This window comes from Spermophilus citellus (genome assembly GCF_964194105.1).
Source record: "Spermophilus citellus genome assembly, chromosome: 3".
NCBI classification, from domain to species: Eukaryota; Metazoa; Chordata; class Mammalia; order Rodentia; family Sciuridae; genus Spermophilus; species Spermophilus citellus.
This window is the reverse complement of record NC_138184.1, coordinates 173,955,010-173,980,201: the sequence shown is the minus strand read 5'-3', so window position 1 is coordinate 173,980,201 and position 25,192 is coordinate 173,955,010. Positions and strand designations below refer to the sequence as shown.

General features: G+C 38.7%; 1 protein-coding gene across 1 annotated transcript in view; it reads right to left on the bottom strand.

The window, feature by feature from the left end:
- The window catches only part of LHFPL3 (LHFPL tetraspan subfamily member 3), a 549,011-nt gene that overhangs the window by 89,632 nt on the left and 434,187 nt on the right, over positions 1 to 25,192 (bottom strand). The gene's annotated exons all lie outside the window — the stretch shown is intronic.

The window sequence follows — 25,192 nt, the reverse complement described above, 5'->3', positions numbered from 1 at the left end:
CATTTCTGACTAATACACTTAAAACAAGTTATATAATGCCTTCACTGATGTCCATTGTGTCCTTGGTAGATCCTAAATGCCTTGTGTACTTTCACTCTAGAAAGGAAGGGGCATATATTAACATTTCAACTTGTTTCAACTTTCACCAATATTTTGTTGACGTGGCTTGTGTTCTGTTAGTTTGGAGTCTGAATCTGTGAATAGGCCATGTGATGTGTGGCAGAACACACCAACTGGTTTGAGCATTAAACCTATTAGCAAGAAACAGATGTGGACTTTAATAAGTCACAGATCTTCTGTTAATGCTCAGGATATTGTTATTTTTATGACATAATTGGTATCTAAAATCTAATGTTTGAGTATAGTTTATTTATTTTTATTTATTTTTTAAAAATTTGTTTTTTAGTTGTATTTTATTTTATTTCTTTATTTTTATGTGGTGCTGAGGATCACACCAGGGCCTCACACGTGACAGATAAGCACTCTATTGCTCAGCTACAACCCCAGCCCCTAGTTTACTTATTTTTAAAGATGAGGGGAGATAATGGTTATACTGTAATTATTAAATGGATTGCAATACTATTTTAAATATTAATGTTCATTTTATGTAATAAACATGTATTGGGTACCTATGCTGAGTAATCTACAAAATGCTAAATAATTTTTTTATTGATGCTGCCAATATTATTGAATAGTAAGTTTCTGTGGCTTAACCTGACAGTAATTTATGAATAGAATGCTGAAGGACACTTCATGGCTATTGCATGTAACTGAACAGTTTGTGTACTGCATAAAGGCACCTACCCCAGAAGAGTCGGCCAACCCTTTGTCCCGATGTGTGAGTGGCAATGGTCTAGATGTTCTCCCGTTAAGCTGAACAGGCTAGAAGGAGTGAGCAGGACAGAAACATGTGGCTATAAGTAGGAATACAAGCATGAACTTTGTCCTTTAGGGGTTTAATTCTAGTGTGGGGATATATATGTAGACTAAAGATCAAGATAAAATGTAACAAGAGCTAATAATGACATTAGGACATATGGCCATGGACTGGAACTATAAGTTGAGTAATTTTGAGTAAGTCTACAAAATTTTCCTTTCTAATTTGTGAATATAATATTTGAAGCTGGTACTTGTGAATTTCTGGTTGCAAATAGGTTTATATGTAATATATAGGGAATAAAGGATTTGGTGATGAATATGACTTGGGAAATGGAGTTATAAAAGATGTCAAAGAAGAGGTATATTTGATCTTGAGTAGAAAAAGTAAGTGCAAAGTTTAGTGAAGTGGTTTCAGTAATCCACAGACTTGATCCATGATAGAAATGGTAAACTGTTGCTATGGATTGAGCTTGGAATGTGTGAGAGATGGCAGGGGAGAAGAAGGACTGAGGCTACAGTTGGACTAGATTAGGAAGAAGCTTGAAGGACAAACTTTGGACTTTGAACGTTACCTTTTATTCACAGAGAGTCAGCCAAGACTTTAAAGCCAGGGAAAAAACATATTTTAGAAAGATCCAGAAATGTGAATGAAGTTGGTTTAGAATGGAGCTGAAGGATGGAACACCACTCAGGGATATACCATCCAGGTAGAAATAGCCAGGATCCTACATTTCAGCATTAGCAGTGGGGATGAAAAGACTGGAATGTAGATGTGAAACAGTTCAGAGATATAGTCTAAAGACTAGTTTATTGTTAGATGAAGGTTGTCTTAATCCATAGGGCATGCTGTAACAAAGTACCTTAGACCAGGTAATTCATAAACAACAGAAAAAAAGTTCTCATAGTTCTGGAGGCTGACAAATCCAAGATCAAGGTACTGGCAGGTTCAGAGCCATTCCTCAGAAATAGCACATTCTCTGTGTCCTCACATGTTAGAAGGGGAGAATAGTTCCTTTCATGTCTTTTATAAGCATACTCATTCCATTCATAAAGGCAGAGCCTCATGGCTTAATCACCTCCCAGAGGTTCTACTTCTTAATACTGTTACATGGGAGATTAGGTTCCAACATGTACATTTTGGGGGAACACCAACATTCAGACCCTAGCAGGGGTAGACAAAGGAGCAGGGAAGAGAGGTTAACAATGATTTTTTTTTGGTATAGTATTGTCAAAAACTTATGACTGTGGGGCTGGGGATGTGGCTCAAGCGGTAGCGCGCTCGCCTGGCATGCGTGCGGCCTGGGTTCGATCCTCAGCACCACATACGAATAAAGATGTTGTGTCCGCCGAAAACTAAAAAATAAATATTAAAATTTCTCTCTCTCTCTTTAAAAAAAGTGACTGCAACTCAAACTGTAAGCAACAACAACAATAAAAACAAATCAATCATAGTTTTTTGTTGACTGTTCTTAATCATTTTGGATAGCTTTCAACCCAATGATAACAGAGAAGAAACATGATCTACAGAAAAACCGGAGCACCAACTAGAGAAACTGAATTCAAATCTTCTGAGTTAAAATAGTTCATCTCAGGTTAACTCAGCTGCTTCTGGTTACATTCATGTTTTCATGATCTTTCCTATTTACCTCAACCTCCCCTGGTGTGAGTGTAGAGGAAACTTATCTGTCCTCACAGTAATGGGGAGGGGTCTTTCAGGGTCTTGGCTGGTCCCCACTGTGGAAGCTCCAACTAGCTGGGCTGATCTTGGCCTGGGTGCTTTGTAATATGTCCTTGCAGTGTGCCCAGTCATGTCTCGTCCTTGAGGTTACTCTGCTTACATTCATCATTTTAGCCACATTCTTCCAGCTCAAAGTCCTCACATCCTGCCTCCTCTTTCTCCAAGGCTCTTCTGGACTGTGGGTATTCTGAGGACCTCTCTGTCCCCTCTTGGATCAGCAGAATATTCTGAAACTGTCTTATGCCTCTGAAGCCCTTGCAAAACTGGAAACATATTAGGCCCATTTGTCTAGTCACCTCTCTCAGCTATTTCTAATCTGTGGCTCAAGTGCCAGGTGGATGTGAGTTTCTCTGTGAGGCTAGTCATCTCAGAAAGGGAGCCAGGCCAAGGTCCTGTTTGCTTTTAGGGCTTCCAGAACTTATCTGGATATTCTGTTGCAGTCTGCCTTTAGTTTCCTCCTTGGTTTTGGCTCCAGAGTTGTATAGAAACTCCAGTATCTCAACTCCTGCCACTTTCTCCAGTCCAACGCTGTCTCTACAGTTAGCAAGGAAAGATTATATCACAAAGGAATACTCAGGGTGTTTGGGTTGTGGGTGAATGATGGTAGGAGAAGGCAAAGGTTTGGGTAGGAAAATAAAGGGGCAATTAGTTTAGACTGAGGCATTTGAAATATAATAGTCCTCCTGCATGTGTGAGGGATACATTCCAAGGACCCCTGTGGATGCTTAAAACTGAACCCTGGATAATACTGAACCCTGTAATTTATTCCCTTTTAACTAAGCACTTATCACACACTGTGGTCATAACTTTTGCAGTTTGAAGTGTGATGCAAAAACTAGCATGAACTTCTTTTTTCTTCCTCCCAATTTCAGAGAAGACTTGTTTATACCCTAAGTCTTAGTGACCTCAAACTACAATTTTTTTCTTCCTTGCTAAGTCAAGAATTTTCACTTTTTCATTGAAAGAAAACTTATGACAGCTTATTTTTGGAAGGTCCAAACGGCCAGCATCACTACTCTTGCACCTTGGGGCCATTACTAAGAACGTAAGGGTTTCTTGAACACAAGCACTGTGATATCATGGCAGTTAACCTGATAACCAAGAAGAGTACTAAGTGACTAATGGTGGGTATAGAAAATAATGAGGATATGCTGGGCAAGGGATTATCCATGTCCTGGACAGAGCAGAGAGAGGCAGAATGTACTCAGGTACAAATTTAGAATTTATGAATTGTTTATTTCTGGAGTTTTTCATTAATATTTTTGGACCTGGTTGGCAAAAAGTGGGGTTTTCAGATTGTGGAATTCCTGCCACCCCAGGCAGGGCCTGTAGGTCAGGGGAACTACTGTATTCCTGTTTGGCAGTTGGAAATAGAGTTTAGAGATCAAGATTGGCTATGGCCAGAGTTGCTTGCTTCTTGGAGATGCTTAAAACAATGGGAATGAATGAGTGTAATGAAGGCCCATGGGACAAGGAGAGAGAAGAGAGGCTAGAGGAAGAGGAGCTGGAAGAAGCCTGGTTTGGAGTGGCTAGAGAGATAGAAGGAGAACCACCTCCCAGGAATGAAACCTGAGTCTCAGTCATATGCAGACCCCACAGAGCTCAAGGTTTCCTGGAAAACTCACTTGAACAGAAATCCTTAAAGTTTATATTGCCTTTCAAACAAGAGAGAACTATATTAGGCAAGCCGAGATATAATTTCAGTTGTTGATGGAGTAGATTTTCAAAGGGAAAGCAATATTGCCCTTAGGTTTAAGGAAATCTTTGGTTTGGGGACAGCAAATCCTTCCATGATCTGCCCTTGTAACTATTTTAAGTTTCAGCTCACATAACAGCATCAAAGGACAGAGCCCAGCCCTAGCATCTTAGACTTGCAGAAAGGAAGGTCATCTGGAAGAGCAAAACAGGAGTCTCCAGTGCCCGATCACTTTGGTCAGAAGGAATAAGACTGCCAACACAGTTGCTGAGAAGGAGGATGGAAAACAACTCGCAGAGATCACACTGGGTGAATGCCTGAGCAGAGACTGCAGGATGAAGTTGTGAGAAGGCAAACTTATGAAGGACACTGGTCAAGGTAAAAGAAAAGGAAAATGAAGTGCTCCAGGGTGCAGTGTGTGGGAGGCAGCAGCAAGGTGGGAGTCATTAGGAGAGGTGCCCACCACAGGCCTGTACAGCAGGCCCTTTTGTCAGCAGGGTCTCTGCTTCCAGCTCCTCAGGGGAGCTCGGGTGACCCTGGAAAGTCTTCCCTTCCCTAACTGTCATGAGGTAGAAGGAGGTCAGGGTCGGGGACCTTTGGGATATTTTATCCCTGTGCTGACTGCCAGGAGAGGATTATGCAGAGCATAATTATGCACACGTAAATTATGTGGAATTTCTTGGTACAACTGAGATTGTGTTGATCAGACCCAGGAGGGTCATTTGTCAAAAGAAAGGGAATCTCTTCCTGATGTGAGGCAGATGGGGGTGCTCAGAGATAAATGTGCTGTCCCTTTCCCATTAGCAAGTATCTGAGACTCTACTCCTGTCTAGATGTCACTGGCCTAAGCATTCACCTGCCAGGACCGGAACCCAAAGCCCAGGTTTCCTGACTCTTCCTAAGTGCCTTTTCATAAGCCAGCACTCAACCTAGTAACAATTTATGTGCCTTTGTATTTTCATCTCTGAAAGGAGGATAGTTTTAAAATAGCACCCAAGTAGGGAATTATGATTGCATTGGAGAACAGGGCAAAAAAAAAAAAAAAAAACCTGAAAACTGAGCATCCTATCACCAAGCAATCATAACATGTTTTGAAGATTATGACCTAATCAAAATTATCCAGGTATTCTAGTTTGGAAGCACTCAACAACCAGATAGGATGTTTTTGAACACACTAGTAAAAATTATCTGTAGGAGAAAAACTCACTGAATTTTCAGCATTACTTGGGAGAGGGGGATCAACAGAATCAAGGACCAAAGCCTTATGATCCTTTCGATATATGCAGAAAAGCATTCCATAAGATTCAACATTCTTTCATGATAAAAACTCCCAACAAATTAGGTATAGAAAGAATATACCTGAAAATACTACAGTTTATATATGAAAAGCCCACAGCTGATATCATGCTGAATGGGAAATGCTGAAAGCACTTCCTTTAAGATGTCTACTTTTACTGCTCTCATTTAATATCGTACTGGAAGTCTTAGCAAAAGCAATTAGGAAATAGAAAGGAAGAAAGGACTTCCAAATTGGAGAGGATGAAGTTATATTGCCCATGGTTGCAGATGATATGATTCTATCATATAGAACAATTTAAATAATCCATCAAAAATTGTTAGAATTTATAAATAAATTCAGTAAAGTTGCAGATTACAAAACCAATGTATAAAAGCCAACATTTTATGCACCAGTAATTAACTTGCCCAAAACCAAAAAATAAATTAAGAAAGCAATCCCATTTACAATAGCTACAAATAATAAAATATTTAGGAATAAAGTTAACCAAGAAAGTGAAAGATATATACAATGCAAATTATAAGACACTGCTAGGGATGTAGCACAGTGGTAGAGTGCTTGCCTAGCAGGTACAAGGTAATGGGTTCAATCCCTAGTCCTGAAAAACAAAACAAAAGAAAAAGAAAAAGAAAATTATAAAACACTGATGGAAGCACACACATAAAATGGAATGTTATCCCATGTTCATGGATTGAATATTGTTAAAATGACCATATTACCCATAGTGATTTATAGATTCAGGGCAATTACCATCAAAATATTAATGACCTTCTTTACTAAAAAAAAGCAATCCTAAAATTCATATTGACCACAAAAGACCCAGAATAGTCAAAGCACTCCTGAGCAAGAAACAAAAACCAAAAACAAACAAAATCCCCCAAACAACAAAAGCAACAACAACAAAACAATACTGGAGGTATCACAATATTTGACTTCAAAACATACTACAGTTGGGCACAGTGGTGCTTGCCTAGTGCTTGACTTGGGAGATTGAGGAAATAGGATTACAAGTTTTGAGGTCAATCTCAGCAATTTAGCAAGGATCTAAGAGAGACACTGTCTCAAAATAAAAAATAAGAAGGGCTGGGATGTAGCTCCGTGGTAAAGTGCCCCTAGGTTCCATCTAGTACCAACAAGCAAACAAACAGACACCCCCCCCCACCCCAAATAATACAAAGCTTCAGTAACTAAAACAGCACAGTACTAGCATAAAAACAGGCACAGACAAATAGAACAGAATAGAGAACCCAGAAACTTCATGTTTGTACAGCCAACTGATTTTTTGACAAAAGTACCAAGAACACAGAGTAAAGACAATTTTTCTCAGTAAATGGTGCAGGCAAAACTGAATATACATATAATGAAACTAGATCCCTCCCTTTCACCATACACAAATGTAAATGCAAAACAGGTCAAAAACCCAAATGTTAAACCTTAAACTATAAAATTATTATAAGAAAACATAAGGGAAGCACTTCAAAACATTGGTGAGGGAATGATTTTTTGGATAGGACCTCAAAGACACAGACAACAAAAATAAAAATAGAAAAATAGGATTACATCAAACCAAGAAGCTTCTGCACAGCAAAAGAAGTAACAGAATTAAGAGACAACTTAAAGAATGGGGGAAAAAACCCGATTAATCAGTCAAGAGTTTGAATCTAGAATATAAAAGGAACTAAAAAGCTGATATCACTATCCCTACTACCACCAGACCAATCCAATTTAAAAATGGGCTAAAAGAACTAAATAGATACTAAACGAACTAAGCAGATAAGACATACAAATGGACAACAAGTACATGAGAAAATGCTCAATTTCACTATTCAGCTGAGAAATGCAAATTAAAACAACATGAGCTATCATCTCACCTCAGTTGAAATGGATATCATCAAAAAGATAACAAATGACAAGTATGTTGAGGATATGGAGAGAGGGACCTTTTATATATTGTTAGTAGGAATGTAAATTAGTATAGTTGTTGTGGAAAACAGTGTGGAGATCCCTCAAAAAACTAAAAGAGGATCCAGCAATTCCAGGACTGGGTATATCCAAAGGAGATAAAATCCTTATACCAGAAGATGCTTGCATTCTCATTTTTGTTATAGCACTATTCACAATAACAAAAATATGGAATCAATCCACAAGCTCTTCAGGAGGTGAATGGATGAAGAAAATGTGGTACACTTACACAATTGAATATCGTTCAGCAAACAAAAGAATGAAATCCTGTCATTTGTATCAATATTAATGGAACTGGAGGTCATTATGTAAATGAAATAAGCCAGACACATAAAGACAAATACAACACCTTCTCACCTATTTTGCAAACTAAACAATCTGTGTGTGTGTGTGTTTACTGGGATTGAACCCAGGGCCACACACATGCTAGACAAATGGTCTACCACTGAGCTACACCCTGAGTTCATAAGTCAACCTTACCAAAGAACAGAATAGAAGAGTGGTCACTAGAGGCTAGGAAGGGCAGAGGGGAAGGGGACTGGGAAGTTCAATGGGATACCAAAATACAGAGTGGAGAAATTATTTCTGGTTCTTCTTGGGAAACTATCAGTTAAAACAATCTACAATATATTTTAAAATGACTAGAAGAGTACAAAATTCCCAGCACATAAAAATGATTAGTGGCTGAAGAGATAAAAATACTTATCACTCTGATTTTATTATTGCACATTGTATACATGTGTACACATTGAATTGCCATAATGTATTCCATAGAGATATACAAATATGTCTCAACATTTTTTTTTTGTCTTTTACTTTTGGGTTATTTTTTTCTGTGGGTGCTTTTCTGTTCTTAAACAAGTTTTACATGAATTGAAATATTTTTTTGGGGTACCAGAAATTGAACTCAGAGGCCCTCAGCCACTGAGTCACTGCCCCAGCCCTATTTTGTATTTTATTTAGAGACAGAGTCTCACTGCGTTGCTTAGTGCATCATTTTTGCTGAGTCTGGCTTTGAACTTATGATCTTCCTGCCTCAGCCTCCTGAGTTGCTGGGATAATAGGCATGTGCTACTGCATCTGGCTCAAATATTCTTGATCTAGGTAAACCCCCCCCACACACAAATTTCTTGAGTAATTCGTTTAATTAAAACATTTAATAGAAAGTAGATTTCTTTTCATTTCTTTTCTTTTTGGGGGGTTGGGGTACTAAGGATTGAACTCAGGGGACTCAACTGCTGAGCCACATCATTTTATTTTATTTAGAGACAGGGTCTCACTGAGTTACTTAGCACCTTGCTTTTGCTGAGGCTGGCTTTGAACTCACAGTCCTCCTGCCTCAGCCTTCCAAGCTGCTGGGATTACAAGTGTATGCCACCAAGCCCAGCCTTTTTATTTCTTATATACCAGGAATGTGCCCTTATATCCATTAAATTATTAAAAAGGGACAATTTTAAGAATAATATTTTTCATTTGTTTCTCTTGAGGAAAAGAACTGTAGATGGTTCTGTCTGTCAGTGGGAATGCTCAGAAAAACTGGTCTTAGTATATGCTTGCTCGGGGGTGACACCTTATACCTAACCAGGTCACAAAGCATTTGCCACTGGTATCTACCTCACATAACTTCTTACCCAAGTCAAGATGCCAAGTGCTGACATCAGCTTCTGCCATGGATGTTATAGTTGGACTAAGGATTGACTAAGGTATGTTGGAGTAAAAAAAAAAAAAATCTCAAGTAGATGTTTAACAGCAAAAGTTTATTTTTTGCTCATATCTTCCATGGGTTGGCTCGGGGATCTGCTCCATGATTTCTAGTTCAGGATTCATACTGAAGGCACAGTTAACATCTTGAACATTAACTTATCTCCAAAGTAGAACTAAATACAGCTATTTGGAGGCCTCACATTGGCCAATGAAGTTTCTGGCCTGGTAGTAGCATGTATCCTTTCTTCTCACTACTCATTGGCTGCAACAAGTCCCACTTACTCCTTAGGAACCAGGAAGTATATCATGTGCCAGGAAGGTGGGCCAGAAACACTTGCTGAATAGCACCAATGATTGACAGTTCCCCATATACTACACAGCTCCTCTTTCTTCTTCCCAGGAGATTTTTTAAAAAATTTATCTAGTTATGTATTTCTCCCTCATGTTGTCCATCTATTTAGGAAAAACTGACCCCATTTTCTATTCCAGGAATGGACTTTGATGCATTTAAGAAAATAAAAGTAATCTTGGCCTGGTTGGGATTGGTTTATAAAGGGATATGAGGTTCAATTCAGACTAATGACATGCTATGAGAGATTTGCAAGGTTTTGGGGAAGGTTTCTATTCATTATTTTAGGACATCTTCTAGGAGTAACTCCCATGTATTCTGTGGATGCAAGTAAGAAAGCATGTCAATCTGATTGCTATGGGGCAGACATTTTCTGATTAAAGGAAACCAGTCACAGGATGGAGCTGACACCATGATAGTAGAGCAGCAGAAGAAAGAGACCTAGGTCCTTGATGAAATGATTGCCAACTGGACCAGTCAAACCTGAGACTGCCCACCTTTGGACTTCCAGTTCTCCTGAGCAAAAAAAGAAAAAAAAATGCCCTTACTGTTTCAGTCACTTTGAACTGGTTACCTGTTACTTGCAGCCCAAAGCATCCACATTGATATGCCCTTTTAACTAGATTTCCTGTCATGTCCTTCCTGCTTGATTTGTAGCTTCTACCTCTGCTTGGCCTCATTTTTCATACCTTACTGATGACCCTTTCTTCTTGTTAACAGTTCACTCAGATATAGGATGAGGATTTACTGCAGAGGGCCAGTCTCATATGAATTCTCCTTTACTTACTGATAATCATTTACTCTCTGACATGTTCTTCCTGGTCTGCTTTGATTGGCAAAAAGGAAGAGGGCTTCTTTAGGATATTTTTGCTTCTTGAAAACATGCCTTTTGTCTCACTGAGTTGAACCTTGCGTACACACTGGTTGAAACGAAAGCAGCCCATGTGGTCAAATGCTATAATGCTATAAAAAAGGTCAGTGGAGCAGACCCCTCAACTATGTTGGCTGTACATATTGTCACTGGAGTATGTGTGTTCTGATTTAATGAGATGCTTGCTTGAGTCCTAACTTGGATCTGTGCTACTGAGGCCTCAGAAAGCTGATTGAAAGCTGCCATTGAAACATCCCATCACATCCCATGCATGACCTGAAGGGTGACAGGTTAAGTCAATTTCTATGGCACTTGTCATAGCAAAAGGCAGAAGTCCTAGCACTAATGTGGCCAGGGGTGTGCTTTTTTAGATCCAGATTTTAATGGGTTTATCTTAGATGAATTCTAATAGGTATGAAGTTAACACATTTTTTTCTATGTCTCCCAGTCCAGCTCATTTACCATCATAAGTGTAAGAAGCTCTGCCAAGTTAACTTATCTCAAGTTGTTTGGAGGGAAGTCAGGGACAAGGCAGAATTATGAGTAATCTAGGAAAAAGAAATACGCTAGGAGCTATGTGGGGGTAGAAGGAGTGATGTTATTGATGTGACTGAATGCGTGGAGTTTGAACTGACCTTTTCTGAATTATTAATACTTTCTAAATCATACCATGGAAGACCTGGACCTTTAGATTTACTGTCCTTGTATCCAACAGGGATGACTCCAGAGAGATTTCTGGCAGCTTCTATGAAAATATTTTGAGATAGACAGTTGCTTTGGGGAATAAAAAGACAGCATGCATCTGCTTTTTTTCTTTCTTTCTCCTTTTCCTTTTCTTTAGCTCAGTTTATCAAGGCATGCAAAGCTTTCACTAACACAATCAAGGCTTACAAACTGTTAGAAGAATTGCTGTATCAATGAACATCATTTGAGGAAAAGAGGAAGACAGAAAGAGGTGAGGGATGGGGAGTGAGAACAGAGGGCTGTTATCTTCCTGGTTTGGCTTCCTCTCAGCCAGAAGGCTGACTTTCCGGCAATGGGAAGGAGGATGGGTCAAATTATGGTAATTAGGATCTTATGTGGCAGCTCATGATTTGCATTTCCTTCATTTCATTGTATCCCTTCATGTTTGCTGGAAGACTAAATAATACACTTCTATGTTTGTACCAAAGGATTATTCTTGGGGTTCAGAAGAGGTACTGCCTAGCTTTCACCAGAATCGTTTTCAGTGGAATGAAGGCAGGTGGCTGAGTGAGAATCAGGTGATTTGTTTCCGGGGGACTTTAGAGACTTCAGAAAAAGATCATATGATTTTTAAGAATTTCCTATGGAGCTATTATCCAGGTGCTAACTACCTAGTTTGTGCAGAGGATTACCAAAATCATTTATTTTCCCTTCTGTATCCTGTTAAACTTATTTTACCTTCCAAGAGACTCAGATTGTAGGGAAAACACACAGGGAGATAGATATAGCTCGTTTTCTTTTCAAATGGAGTTCATGATAATTTCTTCTACCACTCCTGCAAATACCCTGCAGCCCAGGCTCTGTTTTTTTCTTATTTATTGTGAGATGTGACTGGCAACTTCTCATTGATGATAGAGATGCTGATTTTCCTTAGCTGCCAATCTGTCACTATGCAGGTCACCTTTAAATTCACTTTATATTAAACAAGAAAGGAAAAGAACTGCTTGAAATACTAAACTATAGGATTGGTTGAAAGTTCTTACAGCCTGTTTTTAAGAGAAACATAATTCCCAGCAGCTATTTTTGAGAAGAAACTATTAGAGAAACATTGGCTCTTGAATTTAACACAATCGCACACATCACTAGCCGTGTGATGAACATCTGCTTTTAAAGTGGAGCCCACACTGACAGCCACCTTAATTCTACTTCTTTGCTATCAACATGAACCCTGCAGTTCCAATTATTCAATATCATTCCCTGTGTGGCAAATTTATACTGCCTTCAGTTCATTACCTTTTCTTGAAGTCCTCTGGCAACGTTGCCCCTGTTCTGATTATTATTCAAGTCTCTAATAGCAGGAATATCAATGCTATTCATCATGTGCCCATGAAGATAGCACTGAGAAGTTTCTGGACTGAGGTCATCTGGCCTATCTTCTCATTTGGTAAAAGAAATTAAGACTCAAGTGAATACCCCTAAATCTGTTGGCTACTTAGAGCAGATTTGACAGGAGAATGCAATGGCTTTATAATAGAAATGTTTTGTTGAAGTGCATTACATTTCTGTGGTGTACATGGAAGAGTTTGCAAATCATATATGTAAGCTCAATGAATTCACAAAATGGGAACACCTGTCTTGCAGCATCTAGCTCAAGAAACAGAGTTAGTAGCTTTGTGCTTCCTTCTCCTCTGCACCAAACCCCTCTAAGGGTGACCTCATGTTGACTTCTAATACTTTAGACTAATTTTGCCTGGGTTTGGACTTTTATATTAAGGAGTCCAAAAATCAAATGAATAAGTGGTCTTTCCACCACTACGGTTTCTTTAGGCTTCACATTTTCCTAACTGAAATAACAGAAAAATGTTGAGAAGTTTAAAAAAATAAGACTGGGGAGGAGAACCAAATTCAATCTTGAAGTCAGATTTTTATCATTTTCAAGGTGGCAGTTTTATAGTTTTCCACAGTTAGAGACAAGGCCACTTCACTAGAGTTAAGTTGCTAAAAAAAAAAAAAAATCAGAACTAAACCAAACCCAGCTCCTATCTGGTCAGCTGTGAGTGGGGGGTCTGCCTAGTTGCTGCTTTGTCAGTCTGATGGCAGTTATAATTCTATAAATGTGAGATCAAATCATTCTTTAGAGAAATGTATTGCCTTTTCATGCCTGCTATTGATTTTCACTCTGACATAGTACTATTCTTGACAATATTGCTTTTTCATCACTGACATCTTAGTAGATCCAGAGACAGAAATATCACTGGATTGCTTTCAAAATTTCTCCACAATGAATAGCCAGTATTCTGCATCTCATTCCCGAAGATGCAAAGCTGGTCCTTCTGTTTGTTTGCTTTCATTTTGATTTAATTATCTAATTTTCTATTACAAATATTTCTCACCTCTCTTCTGTCCCTCCCTTTCTCCAGTAGGTAATACAAATCTACATGCTTTATTTACCAGCCAGTTGTGCACTGGTTCTGCCTGTGTCTTATAAATGCTGCAAATAGCAGGGTCAGAGGCAGACCAATGGTCAGCTCACAGGATATCTGTCAGATTCACATCTTTTGGTTACATGTCTGTCTGCCAGTAAGATACTTCCAAAAGCAATTTTTTTCACTTATGTATTTAAATTATTTATTGGTTTATTTAACAATATTTTTGTTTCAAAAGATGGAGTCAAGCGAAACAACACAGGATGTTAATTTCAACAACAGAGTTTCCAAGGATTTTTCCTCTATATAATGTCCTCTGTGTTCCCATACATGCTGAACTCCCATTGATGGAGTCAAGGTTATACACAATTACCTGCATCCTAAGAATAACTGTACCTTCTTTGTACTCAAGAAAGCATATCACTCTTGCAAAAGAGAGGGAATAACATTATATGGACAACCTTGAGTTCCTCCTAATATTAAAAAACAAAGGAAATACTTTACCATTTTGAGTAATATGAACCATTATTTCAACTATTCATATTTATTTATATGTCATAGCTGATAATCAGAAGACTAGTGTGGCCCGCAGGGAAACAGAGATGATCTATTCAAATAGTAGAAGTTTCATTTTACTTTTTTGAATGTGAGCTGGAGCTGCTTTAAGATTTTTCTTTCAGGTTTTTCTAGTGCTTTTTAATTATATTATACTGAAGCAGTTTTTTTTTAAATGTGCTAAAAGTTACATGGTTTCAGGATTGATTTTACAAGCTGTTCAAACTGTTATGGCATATCTGAGGATCATCTCATTGTTCTGGTCCATAAATTACTGAACATGGGGAAACAGAATAAATCTTCCATGTCTAGTAAGTGAAGGGGTAAAGTTACAGTAGTAAAAACAAGGTACAGGAACAAAGTGCCTGAAGACTCTCCAGGGGACATTTTACATGGCCATGTACTTTCTTCCCCAGAGGCAGCAGGATTGGAGCTTTGAGGAGATTTAAGAGCCAATAGTGAAAAAGCTATTTAGTCATGGACGGTCCCATGTCAAAGTGAACTAAAATAAGTAGCTGTGACGGGGGTAATTAATTCATCTGTAATAGGGTTTGAACTCACAGAGAATTGTAGCAGTTTTTGGATTCCAGTGGAGAGAGACATGTTGTAGAGTGTCGAGTTCAGAAAGTGGCTAAAAAGGCATATTTACTTAGAATGTTGATTTTTATAGGCGATCAGCATTCTAGTGAGTGAGGAGACCAGAGGTATTTCTTTCTTTCTATTTTCCTCCTCAGGACAACTTCCTGAATGTCTTTCTATCCAGGGATGGTCATAGGCAGCAAGCCTCTGCCTTGAGGGTGAGGGAAAGAAAAAAATTGGGAAAGACATCAGGAGTGAGACTGATGGGGAAAGTCTACCTTCTGGACTTAGAAAGAGGAATATGATGTTTTCTTCCCATACTTGGTAATGAAATTTTAATATTTTGCACTTCGTAAAATCTTGTCTCTCTCCATCTCCCATGGTAATATTAGGAGCAGGAAATCTCTCAGGTATGTGGGAGCAAGGTACTTCAAGAAGGAACCACCTGACATCATCTTGCAGCCACGACTAAGAACTGTCAGTTGTATGCAGTTGTCCTGGTTTGACAGGCCACGTGAATCCAGACACAGTCCACCTTGGAATCTATGACTACAAAGACCCAGCACTGTTGGTGAATATGATTTGCAATTAGGAACTATATCCCTTAGGGCTTCTGAAAATTGGAATCTATCTTCTCAGATCAGTGGAAAGGGCAGTAACCCAAAAAATGCCAGCAATAACCCATAGTTCCAGTTACTCTTTCAGAGATTCAGAGAATAGGCTGGTAAAAAGACCCCTGGTCTGAAGACATCACATGGTTAGAGGCTAAAAATATCAAGAAGACTGCAATGCTAAAAGAGAATCAGCTTCTGATAGGGGACAAAGAATCTTAGCCTAAGAATGTAAGGCTGCCAGGAACCCTTTCTCTATACTTAACTCCCTGATTAATTAAACTCTTTTTAATTATGCCAGAATTAGCTCTGTCAATAGAAATGTTGCCCACAGGCTTGGTTCCCAGCCATTTGAATTTTCTTTTGTACTTTTGTGTTTGTTTTGTGAGCAATCAGAAAGTTTCTCCAAATCCAAGGAAGTCTGAGTCAATGACAACCCCCAACCTCTGTCCCCCATCCCCAGACCAGAGCACACAATGGTGACTGCTTGGTTATTGGAGTAAAATCAACATAGAAAAACAGTTCCAATTACACCAACAAGAAGCATGAAGGAAAAGGGAACAGGTTACAGAAATAATAGAATATTAACCATAAAAAATGGTAAAGTCTAAAATTTGTGGAAGATCTCCCACAAAGTTCAAGACTACTCATACTTTTTACTTATGGTAACAATGAGGAAAAAGACCAAACGACTTAATAATGTAAGCATACATTTGAATAGTATTTATAGCTATAAATTGCTTTTGCTTGTTCTAGCTTGTTTGATGTCCCTACTCAAAACTGGGAAATAGAAAGCTATATGATACATGTGTTTTTTTTTTTTTTTATTTATTTATTTATTTATTTATTTTTTATTGGTTGTTCATAACATTACAAAGCTCTTGACATATGATATTTCATACATTAGATTGAAGTGGGTTATGAACCCCCAATTTTACCCCAAATGCAGATAGCAGAATCACGTCGGTTACACATCCACAATTTTACATAATGCCCTAATAGTAATTGTTGTATTCTGCTACCTTTCCTATCCCCTACTATCCCCCCTCCCCTCCCCTCCCAACTTCTCTCTCTATCCCATCTACTGTAATTCATTTCTCTCTTTGTTTATTTTCCCATTCCCCTCACAACCTCTTATGTGTAATTTTGTTTAGCAATGAGGGTCTCCCTTCATTTCCATGCAATTTCCCTTTTCTCTCCCTTTCCCTCCCATCTCAAGTCTCTGTTTAATGTTAATTTTTTCTTCCTACTCTTCCTCACTGCTCTGTTCTTAGTTGCTCTCATTATATCAAAGAAGACATTTGGTATTTGTTTTTTAGGGTTTGGCTAGCTTCACTAAGCATAATCTGCTCTAGTACCAACCATTTCCCTGAAAATTCTATGATTTTGTCATTTTTTATTGCTGCATAGTACTCCATTGTGTATAGATGCCACATTTTTTTTATCCATTCATCTATTGAAGGGCATCTGGTTTGGTTCCACAGTCTAGCTATTGTGAATTGTGCTGCTATGAACATTGATGTGGCAGTATATGGAGCTCGAAAAGCTTATGTGACTAGAAAATTGGTCTTAGCTATTGGTCAGGTATAAATTTCAGTGCACTAAAATGCCCAAGTCTTTTCTATTTAACATATCATAGGAGGGTTGATTCTTGAAGATGGGCTTGGCATCCTGACATAAATCAAATAATTATTGAGAGTACCATTGCATGTTTTAGGCCCCACTGGTTTTAAAAAGAAAATTTGATGCTGTTGAAGGTGATATGCAATTTGGTTGGGGAGAGTGGTTGTGAACCAAGTTAATACAAAATTGGATGATGAAAGAAAAGGAGGAAGACAGAGAAGGAGGGAGAGAGGGAGGGAGGGAGAGAAAGAGGGAGGGAAGGAGGGAGGGGAGGGAGAGAGAGAGAGAGAGAGAGAGAGAGAGAGAGAGAGAGAGAGAGAGAGAGAGAGAGAGAGAACCCAAGGTAAATCACAAGAAAAATCCAAAAAGAGGCATAAGGATGGCCAAACAATACTGGGGGGAAATTTTCAGACAGGAGGAAGGCCCTGCATGCACTAGAAGAAGATTCTGTCCATGGGAAAAACAATGGAATGCATGAATTTTTCTTGGGGAGCAAAAAGGAAACTCCGGAAACATACATCTTGATGTTAGTTATCTATAAGGAGAATTTGGAATTAGTGGGAATTGTTTTGTGTGGTTAACAGAAGGACAGGCTATAAGGCCCCAAATCACTTGAATTTCAACACTTGGGATTGGATTTGGAAGCAACTAGTAGCCAGGCTAGAGGGTGGGGCCCTAGTGAATGACAAGGCTCAGCTGGTTTACATCATGCAGCAATGTGCCATTGCTGGCTTTCTTTTGTCTTGTAAGGCAGTTTTGCATATTTACTTAGCAGAAGCAATCAGAAAATCCAGAAACCCAGAGACAGATTTATTTGGCTGGCAAATTCTATAATTTCCATGTCAATTTATGCCTTCACTATTGAGTAACAGGCAAAAAATTTCTAGAAAACATTATGGTCCAAAAGCAATTAGTATTGAGAAGAGTCTTGTAAAATGAACTACCCACCCCTCCACTGAGATGGGAAGTCCAACCTAATTAATGATGGTGCCTTGGCATTTCTTGCAATTCCAAGAGTCTGTTGGAGTTATGAGTCCTTACAACTTACTTATTCTCTGATTTCTGTCCCCAGGTCTGGGTTAGGTTTTCTTCATGTACTTACCAAGAACACCAGGGAGAGAGAGAGACAGTGGGAGAGAGAAGGTAAGCTATTAGTGAGCATGTGATAGGAGCTAAGAATTCCACTTTTCACCCGGTTCTTCTTAGTTCTGCCATGCTTTCCAGAGTATGACTATCTTGCTGTGATATATGTTTTGGAGTTTAAAGGTATTTGTTTAATTAATTAAATTAATAGAAAACATAGTCCATAAATGCTAGAAGAATGTTCACTCAAGAAGCAGCAAGAAAAGTGTTGGACTTAGACAATGGTGGTGTCTTCTTAAAGAGACTTTCACATGTCATTGCAGCCATCTGCAATATTTGCCTTGCCTACTGATTTGAGACTCCTGCATACACACAGTCTTGTTGAAGAGTGAGAGAGGGAATGCTTGAAAGTACAGAGAAAGACTGAGCAAGTAGCCAGTTGGACTGCCACACCTTTCTTCCTGACACTCAGTGGTGACTGCAGCAGCATCCAGACTTCAGCAATTCACACAAGGAAAGCGGGGAGAAGACAGCTTTATCCTCATTAAAAAAGGCAGCCTTGGTACCGACTGGCCTGAGTTAGTGAGAGAACATGAGACTTTGAACTCCAGACACCTTTTGTCTTCTCACACATACAATTTAAGTATGATGTAGGCTGCTGCATACTTTCTCAAGAGTGAGAGAACAAAAGTAACAGAAAATACCATTTGACCAGCTATCCCACTCCTCAGTGAATACCCAAAGGACTTAAAATTAGCATACTATAGGGATGCAGCCACATTAATGTATATAGCAGCTTAATTCACAATAGCTTAGCTAATGGAACCAACCTCGGTACCCTTCAACAGATGAATGGATAAAGAAAATGTGGTATGGAATATTACTCAACCACAAAGAAGAATGAAATTATGGCATTTGCCAGTAAGTTGATGGAACTGGAGGCTATCATACTAAGTAAAATAAGCCAATCTCTTATTTGTAGAGACTAACACACAATAAGGGTGGGGGTTAGGGAGGAGTAGAAGTTCATTAGATTAGACAAAGGGGAAAGAAGGGAAAGGAGGGGGAATGGGAATAGGAAAGACAACAGATTGAATCAGACATAACCTTCCTATGCTCACATATGAATACACCATTGGTGAAACCCACACCATGTACAACCACAAGAATGGGTTAAAATTAAGTTATACTTCATGTATGTGTAATATGTCAAAATATACTCTACTGTCATGTTTATCCAAAAAGAACAAAGAAAAATAACAAAAAAGTTCATGGTTCTATTGGATGAAGCACCCCCACTAGAAGATATTGAGAAGATAAATATCTGAATATGAAATGGTGTATAAAGACAATGAGGTAAGTTAACAGAGGCATTAGTCTGAGAGGTTGTAGCTGGCAGGAGTCGGCATGGTACATCACTGATGGAGAACAGTCTATAATAGCTCACTCAGGTCCCTTGATACACGTGTGCTGTGCTCTCTAGTATTTACACTGTAGGTGATTCTGTTCTGCTTATTAAACTATAAATTAGTGGATCTATATTACATATCAGAGATATTAAAAAAAACCCAGAAATCTGCTGAGAATACTTTTCAGGAAGGAATTACATCCCCCTTCCCCCCATTGCATGTGTGAGCAGAAAGAAATGGTTCCTGCTCTTCCTATGGCACTATACACAATTGGTAGAAGCAAAACTAAGGAGAGGTTGTATTCACAGGCTTAAAAAAGTAATGAGAAAGAATTCGAGGAAGATAAATGCGATAGATTGAATATTTATTCCCCCCCAAATTTATTGGTTGAAATTCTAACCCCCAAGGTGATGATACTAGGAGGTGGAGACTTTGGGGGTGATGAGGTCAGGAGGAAAGAACCCTCATGGTTAGGATTAATGTTCTTATAAACTCCTTAGGGTTCTCTCACCCCTTCGGCTATGGAAGGATATCATGAGAAACTGGAAAGTGGGTCTTCAGCAGATACTTACTTTGTTGGCACCTCCATCTTCCCAGATTCCAGAATTGTGAGAAATAAATTTCTGTGTTTTATAAGCCACTCAGTCTGGTGTTCTATTATATCATCCCGAACTAAGACAATCACCACCCCAAATCTGTTGTTTTTGTACTTTCTATGGTCTTAGAACACCTGACTGCATTGGGAATGAGCTAACATTAATTTCCTGCCTCACAGCTGCTGTGTTTCCACAAGTCACCCAAATTATACTGAAAGCAATCGCAAGACTTTCCTATACTTGATGTGCAGAGAACATTAGCTGAATAGCATAGGGCTTCAGTGAGGATGCTGTTTTTCTGAGAGTTTTCCAATGCAACTGTGAGAACAGTTCATTTTAGAAGTAGAATAGCTGCTGCAATGCCCAGGGATGAAAACATTTTAAAACAACAAAACAGCACAAAACATCAAAGTAAGTGGCTTGCAATAGCAAAGACACGCCATAATAATTTCAGATTGCAAATAAGGCTAGTTATATACTAGTAAGAGAATTTCCTAGAACTGTCTTGTTGGTTCTAAACAATGCTGAGCTTTCAGTAAATATATCACTTTGTTTCTTTAAAAGTCATTTTCTCAGTAATGCAAATCCATTCCTATGGCTTAGGTAATTAAACTTAATTGTGTCATTTGAAAAATTTAGCAGAATTAGATTGCACTAACTATATTTAACTGCTATTAGTTATATATATATTTTTTCAAGTATTATATGAAACACACACACACACAAGAAACATGGTTCAGTCTTAAAACCATGACACTTTTATCTTATTGGGTTTAAGATGGCACCTATTATTTCCATCTCCAGTGGCACTGGAGATGCTAATGAGGCCTATTAGCGAGGAGAAATGCCTAAGTAGAAGACTGAGAAGGCTGATTCTATGTAATAGCAATATTTAATACCATTCATAAGCCATTACATTATGCTAGGTACTGAGTTAATTATGTCACATATCATCTCATCCAAAGTTTGACAACTCTGTGAGGTAGGTATTATTCTTCATTAGACAGATGTAGAAGCTGAGAAAATAGCCAACCCACCTACAGGTGCTTGAAAAGCTCTGGATGCTGGCCATTATGCTACTTTGATCCAATTGACTATTATACCTACTGCCAGTTAAAACCTCCACGTTCCATGTTTCATCTTTTTTTGTGGATAGCTAAATTTTGAGTGAATATTTCTGTCTACAACCAGTTGGTTATAGCTAAGCTGGTTGGAACACTTGCTGAGGAGGGAAATTTTCAAGATGAAATTGTTTCTGTCCTAGTTGTATGGCTTCTTGGTAAGTGTTTACTCAGCACTCATGAGAAACGGGTTGTTTCGAGGAAGAGAGGGTTGGGGGTGGTGGAGAGTCTGTTCACATAGAGGGTGTGTCATGGACCCAGTGTACAGGGAGTTACAGAAGGGCCTAGTGGAAGAGGGGAAATGTGTCTTTAAGGTGGGGGATTTGAGGGCAGAGAGGAAGGCCTGGAAGAACAAGTTGGGTTCAGAATATAGGGGCTTTGTAGGCCCTAACACATGTGGAATTAGCACTGTAAGAGACAGGAGCCTGGGGTGTTGCTAGTAGAGTAATGTAGCTACAAAATGAGATTTATCCTTTAGAAAGAAACACCTAGAAAAAGAGGATGATCTCCCTTTTTCCATATTTTTTTATTGGTGAAGTATAGTTGTATAGGATTTGTTACATATTCATATATGCATATAACAATATAATTTAGCCAATATCATTCCCCAGCATTTCCCCTTTCTCCCTCCCCTCTACTGATCTCCCTTCCGAGGATGAACTCCTTGGAGGAGCAAAAAGCAATAGGGAGAAAGTGACTGCAAATGTCTAAATGAGAAATGATGAGTCCTAGAGGAAGGAAGAAAGCGGTCAGATTCCCCAGACATTTCTAAGTTAAATAGGGTTTAGACAACTGGTCAAAACAGGTTGGGAGAATGATGAGGATAATATTAACTAAGACCAAGACCAGGAACTTTTTAATTTCCCCCAAGATAAGCTAAATAAATTAAGTTTTGGACCTGTTGAATTTGAGGGGCTATGGGATAACTGGTTGGAGGTATTCAGAAAGTAGTTGGATATATGGTTACAACTACTGGAGCTTGAATTGGGTAGGGGATAGAGATCTAGGTACTCATTTACTTAGCAGATATGCAGACTCTATTTTAGATTTGTGGTAGAACAGTCATAACAGTCACTTGCATGTAAATGGTTGGCAAAGCTGGAGAAATGGCTGAAATCCTTGGGGATGTGAGAGCATGAAGAAAGGATGGGCTAGTACAGGGGTGCACGCCTGTAATCCCAGACGCTCTGGAGGTGAGGCAGGAGGATCTCAAGTTCAAAGCCAGCCTTAGCAAAAGCAAGGCACTAAGCAACTCAGTGAGACCCTGTCTCTAAATAAAATACAAAACAGGGCTGTGGGTGTGGCTCAGTAGCTGAATGCCTCTGAGTTCAATGTCTGGTACTAAAACAAACAAACAAGCAACAACAACAAAAAAGAAGAACCAAGGGAACCTCAACAATCCAATGGTAGGTGGGAGGGTTAAAAGGTGGGAGCTAAGGGGGTTGAGACAAGAGTATCAAGGAAGGCAGGAGCACGTGGTATTAGAGGGAGCAAAGGGAATGAATTGGTCAACGTTTTTTTTTTTTTCAATTAAAAATTTTTCTTTGAATCATACTCAAATAAACCACATTTCCCCAAATTCACCATCTTACTCAATTTTAAAAAGTGAACAATTGAAGCTGGGTGTGATGGTGCATGTCTGTAATTCCCAGCAACTTGGAGGATCACAGGATTGCAAGTTTGAGGCCAGCCTCAGCGACTGAGCGAGACCCTACGCAACTTAATGAGACTCTGTCTCAAAGTAAAAAAATTAAGGACTGGGATATGGCTCAGTGGTAAAGTGCCCTAAGTTCAATTTCCAGTATAAAACAAAACAAAACAAAACAAAAAACAGTTCAGTAGTGTTAAGTATATTTACATTATGGTGCAATGGATTTTCAGAACTTTTTCAATCTTGTGAAACTGAAACTCTGTATCCATTAAACAACAGCTCCTCCTCCTCCTCCTCCTCCTCCTCCTCCTCTTCCACGGTAACTGCCATTCTACTCTCTGCTTCTGTGAATTTGATAGTTTTAGATACCTCATGTAAGTGATGCAGCATCTGTCTTGTTGTGACTGGCTTATTTCACTCAGAAAATAACCTTAAGTTTCATCCATGATGAATCATATGACCCTATTTCTTTTTTAAAAGGCTGAATAATATTCTGTTGTACATATATACCACATTTTATTTATCCATTCATCTGTTGATGGACATTTGGGCTACTTTTAGGTAAAAGTAGCTAAGTTGGCTATTGTGAATAATGCTGTGGGCAACATTGTATGCAAATATTTCTTCAAGATACTACTTTGAATTCCTCTGATTTACACTCAGGATTGCTGAATCAAATGGCAATTCTATTTTTCAATTGTTTACGGAACTACCATACTGTTTTCTATAGTCCATTTGGTTTCTGATGTCACTAATTCTGCCTGGGAAGAATAGAAAGGAGAACTATTAGCTGTGTGCAGATTAGCATATATGCAGTATCTTATTTAATTCTCAAAACAATATTCTGGAGGGGTATTATTACCCTATTTTAGAGTCAAGGTCCAGAAATGTTAAGTAGGCCACAATAATAGGTAAAATCTGGGACTTGAATACAGGTTTCTCCTGATTTTGAGATGTAGCCATTTTTACATTTTATCCCTACACAAGGAGTCATTCCCCTCACTGCCACCCCTGAGTTCCACAGCAATTAATGAGATGTTTTCCATAATTTGGAGAGTATTTTGTGAATAATAAAGTTATATTTAAAAGCATTGAGGGTCAGTAATTATATTGCCACTCTTGATAACTCTAGTTCCAAATACTTAAATAGTCATGTCTTTCTAAGCAGAAAATAGAAGCAATTCATTCCTATGTACCACTAACCCAACTTTGGGTTAGCACTATACTGAGCCTCTCATCTTTAGCTTGGTTTCTGCATTGTACCCAGTTGCTGTTATTGTGCAGATTAATGAATAGTTTGCAAACTAGTATCACTTCTGTGAAAGCTGATGGGCATGTTAATTATACCTTATTCAGATTTCACAGTTGCATGACCCAGATTCTTCTTTTCTGCCAAATTTCTAAAGATTCAGTGGCATTTTAGAAACTCCAGTAAACATAGTTAGTGTATTAAAATGCAAGCAATGGAGGAACTGGTCATGCAGAAATGGGAATATGAATAGCTTGGTTTATCTCACTTCAGGGCTAGGGTCAGGTGGTTCATTTTCAGGGCTTTAACTAGATTCAACAGTGCATATCTTTTCCCTCTTTAGTAGTTAGATATTTTGTACATACACAGTGTCTCCTTTCTCTTATGCAAAGGTTAATAAAATAAAATAAATAGTAACACCCCCCCAAAAAAAGACCCCTGAAATCTAAACCCAGCTGCTAATTACAATTATCCCCAGTGAATGAAATCTCTGTGGTGTTTGTATTGTACCTTTGTAAAAGTTTGGTATGTGCACTTTCAGTTTGACTCTTGACTTTACAACTTCTTAACTAACTACTACTGTGGTGTTCATGATACAGAGAGTGGGGACACATCAGTAAACAAGATAGAGTCCTATTTATGGGAGCTCAGGAAGATAACACTGAGTTCAATAAGAAGGCAATTCTACTACTCTATGATAAGGGCTAAGATCAGGTTAAGGATGGAGGACTGTGGACATGCACAAGAGATCTCTATCCCCTGTTGGATGAAGAGTTAGGTTGGAGAAAGCTACCCAGAAGAAGAGTTAGCTAGCCAGTGATTCTTAGACTTTAGAGTGCACTAGAATTGGAGTATGTGCACTATCTTATGGATCCTCTATACAGCATTCTGAAGAGATATCATTGTCATGTTTATAGTCATGGTCCAGAAATGTTAAGTAAGGGGAATGTTAAAATGGTGATTTCTAGAACCCATCTGTAAAGTTTCTCACTCAGTAAGTCTAGAATCAGGCCTGAGAATTTACATTTCCAACAAGTTCCTAGGTGATGCTGATGCTGCCTGGTTGGAGACCACACAAGTGTTTTGAGAATAACTTGTCCATGCCAAGA